The sequence below is a fragment of the Neopsephotus bourkii genome, unplaced genomic scaffold (assembly GCF_033783945.1).
Source record: "Neopsephotus bourkii isolate Nb327-2 ecotype Australia unplaced genomic scaffold, CSIRO-AGI_Nbou_v1 NB_1861, whole genome shotgun sequence".
Taxonomy (NCBI): domain Eukaryota; kingdom Metazoa; phylum Chordata; class Aves; order Psittaciformes; family Psittacidae; genus Neopsephotus; species Neopsephotus bourkii.
In genome coordinates, this window is record NW_026902334.1 from 1 (window position 1) to 14,869 (window position 14,869).

A 14,869-nucleotide genomic window follows, 5' to 3' on the forward strand; every position below is an offset into this window, starting at 1 on the left:
CAAACATTTTAAAGCCTAATTTTAAATATATTTTTGAAAATTATTATCTTTCCTATGATTTACAGGGATTGGATTCAGACTTTTCCAAGTTGAAGAACTGTCAGTAGCCAAAAGCTGATTCACATCAGTAGAAAATGCTATGGCTTGCTGGAATGCCATTGTACTCGTCTTGGTCTACAGTCTCATGGTCTGCTCTTGGATCTGCTAGCATTGTCTTTAGAAATACTTTGTATTACATTTTAATTACTTTTTCTAATGTTTAATACTTAAATACTTTTTTTTCTAAATCATAGTTAGCATTTTAGTAGCTGTCAATATCAAATTATGACTACTAGTTGACTGTTAACAGAAATGAGTCTGTCAGGTTGCCCATGTCTTCTAATACTGTAGCTGAAATTCTGCTGGAATCTAGTTGGTCTTTTAGGTAACACTTCTTCAATGAGCAGGATTGTGTCTTCCCTTGGAGGTGTTTTGGTCATGAGATTGTAAGCTTAAATTTTAAGCTAGCAATAGTGTGTGTGCCTTTAACATCGAATAGAACAAACTGTTCTAATTTCTAATGCATAGAGAGAAAGGAATGTTCAGCTGATGGGGGAAGGCATGTCACAGGATTTATAACAAGTAAGGAGACAGTAAATAAGACCAAGGATGTCAGCCTTCAAAATAACAGAATGGTGCCCAACATGGAGCGAGACTGGAACAGAAGCAAGAACATAACTGCTAACTAAGTACTAGGACCTTGTGAGCATGCACAAACACTGAGGTTATTCAGTAAACACAGTGAGGAAGACTATCAATGACCACCAGGGACCCCCACTTAGCAAGAAAACACATGAGTAATTAGGATACAGATATTATAATTAGTTCCTGGAAATGCTGTGCATATGCATGAGTATGCTAAATATATAGCTGCTGCCAGCAAGTAATGGGTGCACTCACCTTTGCAGAATGATTTACATGTGCGCCCAGCACTGAAATAAAGAATGCCTTATTTCTATAACTCTGAATTGAGTCAGAGAGTTTCTCCGACTGACTTTTATGGTAACCAAGATCATTCTTCAAAACTGCAGGGCACTGCTGCATAGTAAAAATGAATAATATTCTGCCTACTTTGAGTAATATGTGGGAAAGGGTGCTATCTCATCATCTGGTACACCAGTTTGAGTCATGCCTCATTGTTAGCTTCATTATATTACTATATTAAGCTGATTCTTCGGTGGGTAGATGGGTTGTGCACAGGACTTACTGTTACAAAAGCCATTAAGAACTCTGCTCAGGGAAAAGGGGGTAGTAGGAAACCAGTAGGACTTTTCAGTGTGTTGTGATGTTTTGTTTTGTTGAGTATTCTGTTTGTTTAGGGAAATAGCAAAAAAATATACTATGGAAAATTGAACTTGGAACTGCAGGTCACTGTTTGTATCAAGTGTGGAAGACTGACACTGGTTGTTTGCTAACTTTATTAGTGGTAGTGTTCTTTTTTAAATAATCTGTTGTGTAAGATTTGTTTGCCAGGGAATTTGCATGGTATCACTGTTCAGAGATGAAATCTGGCAATTTTGTGTGTGCTTTGTCCAGAAAAATATTCCAAAGCTGACTGTGTACCCCCATTAGGAGGATGATATGGGAAAGATAAACCTAACACTGCATCTTTACCTGATGCTCCTGTTTGTAGGTAACCAGTTTGATTAAACTCATCCCCTGTTTCAGAGACAAGGAATTCTGAAGTGAGACCTCCCAAAACAGTATCATTGCCTCTAACTGCCTAAACAGGAAGACAGATTCCTTTAGGTAAGGTTATTCCCTGCTGAGATAGACAGCTGTCCTACATGGTAACATATTAAGGAAGTTGAGGTGCTAGAGCTGTATTTCTTGGGACAAAAAGCTTGCAAGCTGGAGACGTCATTGTATATGCAATAAAATTATTCTAAGAAATGGTTTCAGAAAACACATCACTACCAAGAAAAAGTTAATAGTTGACACCTGTGATGATTCCACTTTGAGTACTACATAGTCTCTAGATTTTAGGTTGTTCTTAGTATGGTGTCCTGGGTTCAGCAGTAGCAGTATTTTCTCATTCTTAGTTGCTGGGTGCAGTGTTGTGTTTTCTACTTGAGTGTGGGAACAGTGCTGATATCACACCAATGCTTTTAGATGTTCCTAGGTAATGTTTACTCTGATCAAGGACTTTCTCAGTCGTGTGAATGTGTGTCGTGGTATAAACCCAGTCAGCCACGCAGTTTCTCCCCCCCTTTCTTTCTTCCCTTCCCCCCCAGAGGAGTGGGGAGGAGAATCAAAAGAATGTAACTCCTACGGGTTGAGATAAGAACAGTTTAGTAACTAAGGTATAACACAAATCACTACTGCTACCACTAGTAATACTAATGATAAGAGAAATAACAAGGGAAGAGAAGACGGTACCAGCCACCGAAATGAGCCCAACCAAGCAGTGAGTGCCCTTCCAGGTAACTCCCAGTTACACCCTGGTCATGACGTGTTGTGGTATGGAATACCTCTTTGGTCAGTTTGGGTCAGGTGTCCTGTTTCTGCTTCCTCCTGGCTTCCCTCCTCCCTGACAGAGCCTGAGACTCACAAAGTCCTTGATCAGACTAAACATCAGTGTTATCAGCTCTGTTCCCAAGCCGAAAGTCAAAAACACAGTGCTGCACCAGCTACTGAAAAGGAGAAAAAATGACTGCTACTCCTAAACCCAGGACAGTGTGGGAAAACGTTGGAGATGGAAGGCAGCTGCATGGAGTCCCCAACGACAAGTTGCAGAAACTGCTGAAGGAGAGGGTTAATCGAGTCAGTCTGCCAAGGTGAAAGCCATCCAGCTGGCTTTGGACACTGATGAACAAGACAAATGGCCAGTAGTTTATACTGACTCATGGATGGTGGCAAATGACTTGTGGGGGTGATTGCAGCAATGGAAGCAGAGCAACTGGCAACATAGAGGTAAACTCATCTGGGCTGCTGCACTGTGGCAAGATATCACTGCCTGGGTACAGAACCTGCTGGTGAAGGTAGGCCACTTGGATGCTTGGGTACCAAGGAGTTGGGCCACTGAGGAACACAAAAACAACCAAGAGGTAGATAAAGCAGGTAGATAAAGATTGAAGTGGCTCAGATGGATTTCTTATGGCAACAAAAGAGTGTATTATTTTTAGCCTGGTGGGCCCATGACACCTGAGGCCATCAGGGCAGAGATGCAACATATAAATGGGCTCGAGATCGAGGGGTGGACTTAACAATGGACACTATTGCCCAGGTTATTCACAAATGTGAAACATGTGCTGCAATTAAGAAAGCCAAGCAGTTAAAGCCTCTCTGGTATGGAGGACATACGCTGTGCCTCACCGCTGCTCGGAACACTATCCTGGGCCTTGAGAAACAAGTCTTGTGGCCACACGGCACCCCAGAAATAATTGAGTCAGACAATGGGACTCATTTCCAGAACAACTTTCTAGACACTTGGGCCACTGAGTGGGTATATCACATCCCTTATCATGCACCAGCCTCTGGAAAAACTGAACAGTACAATGCGCTGTTAAAAACTACATTGAGAGCAATGGTGGTGGGACTTTCAAACATAGGGATACACAAAGGCCACCTGGTTGGTTAACACTAGGGGATCTGCCAACAGGGCTGGCCCAGCCTAATCATAACTTACCTACTGTAGAATGGGATTAATTTCCTGTGGTGCACATAAAGAATTTGCTGGGGAAGACAGTCTGGGTTATTCCTGCTTCAGGTAAAGGCAAACACACTTGTGGGATTGCTTTTGCTCAGGGACCTGGATATACTTGGTCATGCTGGACATGCCCCGTATCTATATTGGAGGGAGTTAACCTGGAAGGCCCGGATCACTGCTCAGGTCTGGCTGGATATCAGTTGGCAGGTGGTGAGCAATTGTATTCTTTCCGTTATTACTGGTGGTAGTAGTAGTGGTTTTGTATTATACCTTTGTTACTGGACTGTTCTTATCTCAGCCTGTGGGAGTTACATTCTTTTGATTCTTCTCCTCATCTCTCCTGGAGTGGGGGGAGGAAGAAGAGGGGGAGTGAGTGTCTGCATGTTTCTGAGTTACTAGCTGGGCTTAAACCTTGAGATATGGTCTAAAGTAGGAGAGCCAAACAATTCTGCTTGGGAAAGTAGGAAAAAACAAGCTTGCAAAAAGAGATGATGGTGTGTCTGTACATTGAATAAAATGCATCCATATGCTAATATTGTTCTGCAGACTTGGCAACAGAGATTTAGTATATTGCTTTATACACTTTAATACCTGCTGGCCAACCCTGCCTGTATTTGTTAAACTGTTGTGGTCATACTTCTTTCTCACAGTTAAGGCAGTTTCACCTCTTTGGAAGAAAATCTTCAGTTAGTAAACTTTAAAGCGAAGTGAGTTTGACATCTGCCATGAGCATTTGACAGTGCAAAAATCCTCCACTGCTTGGATTTTATTTAAGCAGCTAAAGCCATTCTTAGCCATTTCTGAGGAAGACTGAAATAGATTATTTTTTTAACAAAGTAGTAGTTCTTACTGTTTAACATTGTAAATTATACTAGGAATGTTGTGTGCCGTTACTTAAAAAAACCCTAAATCATTTGTTTATTTTGAGCATTATTCCCAGGCAGGGGAAACTTCAGTGTCTGTACCTTAAATATTCTTTGAAACTTAATTGGCTTGAAATTCCTCATGAGTCTTAATTTCTTCTTCCCGTGAGAACTGCATTCTTCATACACAGAAATATTCAGATCACCATTGTTTTTAGAAATCTTTCTAATCTTGTAGCCAGGAAAGTTGGAGGTTTTTTTCATTTTATCAAACTCCACTTTCAGAGGTCAGTCAAAGTACCAAAAATAATTAATTTCATGCCTTGTATAAAGAAAGGATGTGATTGAACCAGAATGGAATGTCAAAAGGAGTCCAGATGCAATGGAAAAATGCACTGCTACCACTGGTTTTTCTGAAGTAGATAGTTAATGCATATAACTGTTCGTGTGATCACTGTGTCTGAATGTTTTTATTCCAGAAGAATGTAGCAGAAAGTAAGCCTGATGATTTATTTGCTTCAAGGCATAATGGCTTTGTACATCTATGTATTTTATGATTTATTTCTAAAATGGAATTCAAGTATTTTTTTAATAAATCAAAGTCAAATATACATTTTAAACCACTTTGTGTGAAAAACTCCATAAAAGCAACAAAACACTCTGAATAGTTTTTAAATACTTTCTCCAGTAATTTGGAAAATACTTGCTGTTTTGTTGTGTTGTTGCTGTGCTTTGTGGTAAGCTTTCATCTTCTTAGGAGAGTGTGGCCCTAAAGGTAGACAGAGCATTCCTGTTTGTGCTGCATTGCTCTTCAGCTTGTCTTTCTGGATGGTTGTACTCCTGTCTGTTCTTCCGTGTGTTGTGGCTGTGCCTAAATACTCAAGTTGTGTGATCTGTTTGTAGTAAATGAGGCATATGCCTGTTTTAAGTCATAATTCTCATTAGCACTAGTATGACAGAGGGGGATGGAAACGTGCAAGGGGTGGAGGTGGGGCCCCCTTCCCCAGCATGATGCTGGCGCTGCCCTCAGCTCAGCTCGTACGGGGAGGCACCAGCAGCCCTTCGCTTCCCTGCCTTTCATCGGGCTTTCCAAATGAATGTTCAGTGACCTGTTTCAGTGCAATATTCTGAAGAGGTAATTTGTGCCGGTGTTAGCAGTTCCTGTCAGACAATGCAAGTGACAGGGCTGCAACTTTGTGCATGCATTCTACAGTCACTGTTACGTTCTAAAAATGTCATTGTGTGTCTACTGCATTATGTGGCAAAATGGTTTTCATGCTTATTGCTGGTTATTGCTCTGCTTAGAAGATAAACTGCTGGATTAAACTTTTCTGATTTTAATTATAATGTTTTAAAATTATCCAGATTTTTTTGGGGGCTTTTTAGCATAAATTCAACAAGGTCTGTGTTCAAGTGGGTTTTGCTGTAGACTTTGTCCTTGTGATAATATGCTACTCACATTTTTTTATTTTTTCATGTGCTCAGTATTGCTAAGTAACTGAACAAGCTTTGCATTCTTCAAATAACCATAACTTGAGTGCAGAAGTAAAAATTACATGGGATCAGTATGATCTCCCTTTAATTTGTAGAAAATAATGTTTGCTTGCTGTTTACCTTATTCTAAGTAAATGGCTAAATATCAAATGTTGCTTAGAATCATAGAATAGTTAGGGTTGGAAAGGACCTTAAGATCATCTAGTTCCAACCTCCTGCCATGGGCAGAGACACCTCACACTAAACCTTGTCACCCAAGGCTCTGTCCAACCCGGCCCTGAACGCTGCCAGGGATGGAGCATTCACAACTTCCCTGGGCAACCCATTCCAGTGACTCACCACCCTTACAGTAAAGAATTTCTTCCTTATATCCAATCTAAACTTCCCCAGTTTAAGTTTGAACCCATTACCCCTTGTCCTATCACTACAGTCCCTAATGATCTGAAGTGTTATTTTAATAGAAAAAGAATCTGAGTACCCCAAACACTGAACAAAGGAAAAAGAAACTTCCATGAAATCCTCTATTTGCTTGAAATGGGTTTGTTTCTTCTCCTGCAGGTACTTGGGCAATGCTTCTTGACGGTGATGCAGGTCCACTTTCAGTTCCTGTCACAAGCTGTGCAGAAAGTCCAGCCAGTGGCACACTCTTGCTTTGCTGAAGCTGTAGCCCAGGAGAAAAAGAATGTTAGTGGAGCCAGAACCTCAAGTTTAAGCCCCACAAATGAGCTAGAAGATGCAATAAGATCATGGAGAGGAGCAGCAGAGGTACGGAGGTCTTGCTGTCCTTATATTTAGTGAAATGGCAGTTATCTTTAGTGAAATCTAAATTCAGGCTGAATGCCCTAATAAAGGAAGAAAATCTCTGATTTTTCAAGACATGCTATATTTCAAGTGGGGATCATGGTGCAGTTAGTTTCAGATGCTAAAACTTGTTTTACCTATATGCTGATTATACCATCTCTGTGCTGTGTAAAGTTTTCTTTGTGATATGATTGTATATAAGGAGTACACAAACAGTGGAAACAGCTTTTTGTTAGTAACTAATTAACAGCATTCAAATGTGGTTTGGCAAAAGTGGAATTTAGAATAAAATATGAAAGTTGTCCTTGCAAAAACAGCAAAAAATCTTGATGAAAAATAATTTAGATAATGACTTTTTCTTAAATTTTGAGCACAAATTCTATTTTATACTTAAATCTTTACATTCAATTTTAACACTTTTGTCTTATGCTGCTAAGCTTGATGTTGCTTACTCCATCAGTTGTTGGAATGTGAATTGTATCACTTACATGTACCACTCTCTGGACTTGTATTTTCATAAACACTTGTCATCTGTGCAATCCTTACTTTTACTGCTGAAAAAAGAAAATCAGTTTTAGGAGCTTTTCTCCTCTCCCTTGTACTATTGAAGTCCGCAGGCTTATAGATCAAAATGACTTCAGACACTGCATGCAGTTTCTTTAAATTCAAGTAACTTAGAGCATGTGCTTTTGAAGTCCAATTTGGCAGCACACACAAGGTTGTTTATCATCTTGAATGGAAATCTTGTCAAGGTTTCCATTTATCAACCTGGGATGTGAAAGGTATATGAAAGCAAGCAAGTTTCCTTTAGAACTATGAATGCAGAAGAATTGTTTGTAATTTTTACTGCAGCATAAGTTTATTTCACTGGATAAAATAAGGATTTGGGAGTGCTTTACGTGTATTGCAGATAATTGTAAAAGGTCTAATCCTGGTATAGCTGTACTCCTTTTACATTAAAAATAGTTAATTTTAAGCTTAATATACTTAGTTCCTTAAAACTTACAATTTCTAGAAAGGCCCTGCCATTGCTATCTAGTTTATTTAAAATGTGGCTAAAATTTAACTTGGGTTTTCAGAATCTGGGACCTTAACTTTCTTTATACCTCCTTAACAGCCCACCTAAGCTATTTCTGTTATGAAAACCTGTATTTTGAAATAGACTTTAATACAAATATTATACTAATCATATCCTTCATTAAACATACATGGGGAGGAGACCAGAAAAATACAGGTTCTTCCTAGTTCCAGAATAAAAATAGAAGAATCTTCTCAGTTTTTATGATTGACTAAAATTACTCTGAAGTATTTGTGTGGTATTTTAGGATAGCATAAGAAAAAATCTGTGCTCTCTAGATAAATAAAATCTCTCAAAATTTAGATAGACTAATATGCAAGTAATTTTGATAGAATCACAGAATCACAGAATCCCAAGGGTTGGATTTGAAATGCTGAAGTCTTTCAAAATTTTGACTTTGTGGAGGAAGTAAATCCATTATTTCCATATAAACCCAGCCTCCTTGACAGAGAATACACTGCTATTTCAGAATAAAGTTTAAGGCAATATTTTGTCAGTAACTCAAAACTATTTTCCCTTTTTTTTTTCACTTGGAATAAGCTGTAGTTTTGTATGTGTCAATGAGGTAAGTAATGACCATTGGCTGTAGTACCAAAAATCCCCCAATTTCAACATCCTGCTTTAGAGCAAGACTCCTTTCTAGACTGAAAAATAAGCTCTCTCCAAGACCTTAAATGCAGTTGAGAGCAGCTTTTTTGTTATACCCTGCTCAGTCATGTAATTTTTTACAGTTAAAACTAGATATGTGACTTTTCATATTTCTTATTTTTCTAAATCATATTAAATAAAGCTATTCTCTTGCTGTGCTAAGTTGATCTTAGTCTTGTGTGGGTCTTCTCAAATGACACCACAGTAATCAACCTTAATTTTATAAAATATATCTTGTGTACAAAGGAGTGTTTGTCCACGTGATTAAATGTATTTTTTGTGGCAAGTAATACCCTTTATGTTGAAGTTGTAAGACCCTCCTCTGGGAATGAGAGTCATCATGTGGCCTGTGTAACAGGATCCTTAGTCCTGAGAGGGAGCTGAAATAGTAACAGCAAATAATGTTGAATTAAGTTGCTAGCCCAAACCTATATGCCATAAAATTATGGGAAATGTGTACTTGCAAAGTAGCAGTAGAGATTTAATAAATTATAATAAATAAGCTCCTCCAGATTCTTCCCACCAGGTGCTGCTTTTAATCTCCTTTATAATGGTTTAAACTCTGTGAGGTGTTTTTGGCTGCTCTTTAAAATTTAATTAATCTTGAACTGGTTTAATGTTAAAACTCTTTACGCTGGATTTTTATTTTGAATTACAGACAACATCTCAACTACGAGAAAGAGGCTGTGATGGATGTTTGGCAGGAATTGAAGTTCAGCAACTTTTCTGCTCACAGAGTGTGGCAGTCCCTGAACATCAGATCAAATTACTAAACATGAAAATTGACAGTGCTTTGCAGGTAATTTTTCAAGTCTACTTCTTTCATGTGCATGTATGTCCTGGGTTCAGCTGTAACAGTTATATTTCTCCTTCCTAGAAGCTGGTGCAGTGCTGTGATTTTTTATTTTAGTCTAATAACAATGATAATAACACACCAATGTTCTTAGTTGTTGCTAAGTAATGTTTACCCCAATGATGGACTCTTCAGTCTCATTCTCTGCCTGTGAGGACGAACAGGAGAAGACAGAAGGAAGCAGAAAGGACACGTGACCCAAACTAGCCAAAGGGGTGTTCCATACCACAGCACATCATGCTTGGTATATAAACTGGGGGGAATTATCCGGAAGTCCCAGATCACTGCTCAGGTCGGGCTGGGTATCAGTCAGTGGCTGGTGAGCAGTTGTATTCTCTCCCCTTGTTATTTCCCTTATCCTTATTATTATTATTGGTAGTGGTAGTAGTAGTTTTTGTACTATATGTTAGTTACTGGACTGTTCTTATCTCAACCCGTGGCATTTATGTTCTTTTGATTCTTCTTCCCATCCCTCTGGGAGCAGGGGGGGAGGGAAGAAGGGGGGAGTGATCAAGAGGCTGTGTAGTTCTGAGTTACTGGATGAGATTAAACCACGACAGTTCTTTGTGGCACCTAGTGTGAGGCACGTAGGGTTGAGATAATGGCAGATCTGACCAGAGTGTCAATTTGTATTTGTGTCTAATTGTATTTGTCTAATTGTACAAATTGTGTAAGTGTCTAACTGTATTTGTGATAAGCATGCATTGTTTCAGACTAATAGTCGCTTGTCACAATGTTGATTTAGTTGCTCTCAGAGTTGTTGCAGTTGGTCTCGGAGTTTCAGCATGTCATACCTTACTTGCATCCAGTAATTGCTGTTTTAGTGTTTACCAGCTTTGAAGCCTGGGCTGAGGTTTGTCGGAGACTCTATGTCGTTGCGATGCAGAGGGAACACAGCACAACGAATATGATTGATAAAAGTGATCCGTTTATTCTGCTTAAGCCTAGGGTATATATAGAGCTAGACTGCTACACACACACATTCTTGGGAAACTCCTGTGGTTACATCCCTTCTTCTAACATCCTTGTTCCTCCCTTCAGGATACTTGTTAACTACAAGGTCAGCTTATCCTTTTGCACAGCTGGTGTTTTTTACCGAACTGGGTTTCTTACTGACTTTTACAAAACTGGTCCCTGGCCAAGTTCAGCCATGGGAACATAACCCTTGCCTGCTAACCACGCTTCCACAATTCTCCCTTTTTCTTTTTCAAGCATATTTGTTACAATTTTCATAAGGCTTTGCTGAATACATTGAATAATACAAGGCAAACAAATTAAGATAAACAAAAGCAAGATACATACAGGCAAAAAGTGGCTTAAAATACTGCTTAACCATGATCCTAGTCCCAGTGACTTTAACCAAGAGGTGAGGTCCCAAGAGTTACCTTCCTTTAACTTGTGTAAATTCTCTTTGAGTTGTCGTAGTTCCTTGTGTATAGAGCTACTATGGTCTGAGAGATTCATGCAACACGTATGGCTCTCTGGTAACAGGGGAGGCCATCCTTCACATCAAAATCTGGCATGGCATGTGTCCCCACCGCTCCATGCCTGCTGGGTTGCAACCAGCAGCAGAGCTAAAGGTTCTTGGTGGCAGGCACAGAGGCCAACCCAGTCTTGCCCTTGATTGTGGTAGCAGGCATTTGGTTAGCCTCAGTCCTTGCACCCTGTTGTCAGTGCAGTTTCACCTGCTTCATTCAATAACAAGTTGTTATTACGGCAAGGCACACACACAGATTTACATTAGCAGAGTAACTATTACAGGGTGCAGCAGCATGTTGAAGATGCTGATGGCAGCAAGGGACTAGCCAAAGAATTTTCTTACCAGTGGAATTCTCTCACCCTCTTAATTTGTTCCATTACCTGTTTTATAACACTACCATTGTATTAGAATATTTCTATCTTTTGCCTTAGCATTTTCTAGCAGCTGCTACAAATTTGCATACTCTGACATTTCTTTTACAAGTGACAAATCTATACAATACAAGGTGTAGTTTCTTATCAGCAACTGGCTAGTAAATACAGGTGGTTTCATACACAAAATCAAAGCTTCTAATAATAGCTACTTTACAAACACACATATTCAAGCTGTTACTTTTCAGTTGCTTCCAAATGATGTTTAGCAATCATTGGTTTTTCTCTTCCTCTATCTCATTCTGCTTGGGGTATTCACATTCAGCTCCTGCAGGTGAGGCATCAGGTTCCTCCATTTGTCTGTCCAGCTCATGGCAAGGCTTGACAAACTTTGCAGGCATTCGCCATGGACCTGTAGGCAGGAGGACACGAATACACCCCCTCCTCCAGGTTATCAGTTCTTGAGAAGTAGATAGGTTCTGTTTCTGCCACCCTGATGCTGCTTAGGTGACAGCTCGTAAGGCTTGTGGTTGCACTACCCCTCTCGCTTTTTCAGTTAGCAGTTCTTGTTTCAACCGATCTATCTGTTCCTCCAAGTCTTGGATTCATCCCCAGGTTACTTTAAACACATTAAGCTTGGTTTTGTTTTATTTTGTTTTGTTTTGTTTTTCACTCCTCGGCTCTGGTGTCCATCCTGGTCTTTCCACCCGTGGATCACTGGGAGCCGAATCGGAGGGCAGCTTCTTTTGAACATGGGGACTAAACTCTTACAAATAACCTTTTTCTCTCTCTTTTTTTTTTTTTTTTTTTTGCAAAGTTGCTCACCCTGCTTTGCAAGGCTGCAAACGCCTGCCTGCTCAGCAGCAGCTACAGCTGCCTGCCTGCTTCAGCAGCAACCATAAATATCTGCCGGCAACCGCACTTTTGCATTAATCCTTTCTTGTCTGAAATGTTAAACTACTATCTATTAGAAAATTTTACATGAACTCAACAACAAAAAATACAGAGAACACCGTCTGCCCTCAACACACACACACACATATGGGATCTCACAAGCACAGTCAACACAACTACAATATTTGAAGCACAAAATCCCAACAATCATTACTTCCACTACACAATCCCACATACAGAACGTGGCACAAGGACCCTGTGGAGACTTAACAAGAAAACCAGCTCCAAGAAGCATCATCACAGTGCGAGGTGGCAGGCCCAACCTTAGCAGGCATCCCCGCAGAGGCTCTGCCTCCCTCACATCGCATGAGGCTTGGCCTTTTATACTGACCAAAGTGCACACTCATTCCGACAGAGGTGGCTAGCCTATGTTGGAAGAAGGAGCCAGCAGTATTTATACAGGTCTCCAAAGGTCGATAGAAACCTGGACATACTTATTTTTACCAGCTTCTAGTACATGAGTGTCACAGAGAGAATGTATTAAATGAGTTTTATATGGGGTCATAAGTCCACAGTCCATCACAGACCTATCCACTGCAGGTCTTGATGCAGAACTTTTACTTTAACGTAAAAAAGGTTGCTCCCTTCACCTTAAGAAGTACTGAAAACATCCATGAAACAGATGTCCTAAGATCAAATTTCAGTTCATTCAATCACTGACAAGGGGGGTGTTAGGCCACCGCTGAAATACTGCAATAACAGCACTTAGCTCTAGTGTTTGTAGCAAATTGGAAAAATAACCAAATATCTTCTGCTCTTTCCAACCATCATCTGTTTGCCAAACATATCTGCCTGTGTGATTGATTTTGCTTGCATCTGTAAAGACAGCTAATCCTAAAAGAGGTTTACTAGGATAAAAGGTAACATCTTCAAACATCTTCAAACTGGTTATTCTTTAGCATTGTAAACATCTTATGAGGTGGAAAATGTATATTAAGAGGACCAACAAAACCTATCAGAGCAAACTGAAAAGCAGAGCTAGATTGTTGTGCCCAGTCTAACCATACCCTGGTAAGTGGCAAACAAATTTGTGATGGATCACAGCCCTTAATTTCCTGAGAATGTGAACGACCTCGTATAATCAAAAGAGCAAATACTTCTAAGCGAGTAGTTACAGCAGTCGCTGCTCTCTGTCTGGCGCAAGTACCTGTCCTGCTTTCGCTAATTTTGATTGTAGCAGGTTAAGCAGATGGTCCTTGTTTAAATCTTTGCCTGCAATTAGGATATCATACATATAGTGATAGATAACACATTTTTGCAGTTTTTATCGGATCGGTTGCAATACTCAGGCAACATACAGTTGACAAAGAACAGGAGAATTTTTCATACCTTGAAGTAAAACAACACATTCATATCTCTTAGCAGGCTCTCCTTTGTTAATTGGTGGGACAGAGAAAGCAAATTTTTCACAATTGCTTGGGTGTAGAGGAATTGTGAAAAAACAGTCTTTTAAATCAATTACTATTAAATCGCAACCCTGAGGTACCATTAAAGGGCTAGGCAAGCTAAGTTGCAAAGCAACGACATTCAATTGTCTTGTGTCCAATTTGTCATATCTAATACATTTATCTGCAAAACCAGTAACACTACCGTGGGGGGGGGGGGATGCTGAACTAATTTTCTTTACAGTACACTGTTTCTTTTTTAAAATGTCCCGTCCGTCCACAATTATAACATCTCATACCTTTAGCACCCCCATGATCGCCCTAACCTTATTGTAAAAGGGGTTTAACAGCAGCAGAAAAGGCAGTAGCCATGTATCCAGGCTTTTCCTCTGCTGTGCTCACTTTAAATCATATCTGAAGGTGGGGAGTAAGCAACAATTGAGCTATCATACGGATATCATATGGTGCTAAGATATATGCAGAAAAAAATGTGCAGTGCAGTAATTGCCCGAGTATACGATGATTTTAACCCGTAGGATGTTACCGGTTGACGCGCCTCCTTTACTGCCTTTAAATCCAATGCCTCCCACTCCTTTCCCCCCTGTGGAGTGTTAAACACTGGGAATGCCGAGGGACCCATAGCCGAAAATTCCCCCATAACAACTGCATCTTTGATCATAACGTTTAGCAGGGTTATTACCGTAATCCCCTACCCCATGCCCAACACCCCCCTCCCACTCCCCTTTCTTTACTACTGGATTGTAGGAGGGTGGGGCAGAGGGTTCGGAGGTTTCTTTTGTCTCCAATACTTTAATTTCTTCAGCAACTGTCGCAGTTGACCGTCACTGAGGCTGTATCGCATCTGCCGACGAGCCAAACTGTCTGAACCGTCTTGAGTCTGAGTCGGGATCAGGAAGGGGAGGGCACACGTCCAGTTCTGCCGGAGACTCTGGGTCTGGTTCCAATTCCGATTCGGGGTCTTCTTCCTCTAGGTCGAAGGTGACCACATTTGCACTTTCTACTTGTACCTTCGGATGCAAGCACTGTTTCACTTTATCTTCCCCCTTATGCCGAGGAGGCTTCTGAGGTGCATAATCAAGGAGGGCAGTAAGTTCTTTCCCAAAGTCTATTTCTTTCCTAGACCTCGCTTCTCTAAGAAGCATTTAAATAAATCATAGGCTGTCTTTCCATATCCATTTTTATATTTTTCACAAGTTATATAGCTTTTTATATTCTTCACAGCTTCTTATATAA

The 14,869-nt window shown here is 40.2% G+C and overlaps 1 long non-coding RNA gene across 1 annotated transcript; it reads left to right on the plus strand.

Moving 5' to 3' along the window:
• The first annotated feature begins 111 nt into the window (after nt 1-111).
• LOC133207289 (uncharacterized) lies at nt 112-9,506 on the plus strand. The gene is made up of 3 exons (XR_009724007.1): nt 112-1,788; nt 6,604-6,810; nt 9,231-9,506. It is a non-coding gene; the product is annotated as an uncharacterized LOC133207289 (long non-coding RNA).
• Nucleotides 9,507-14,869: the final 5,363 nt, after the last annotated feature.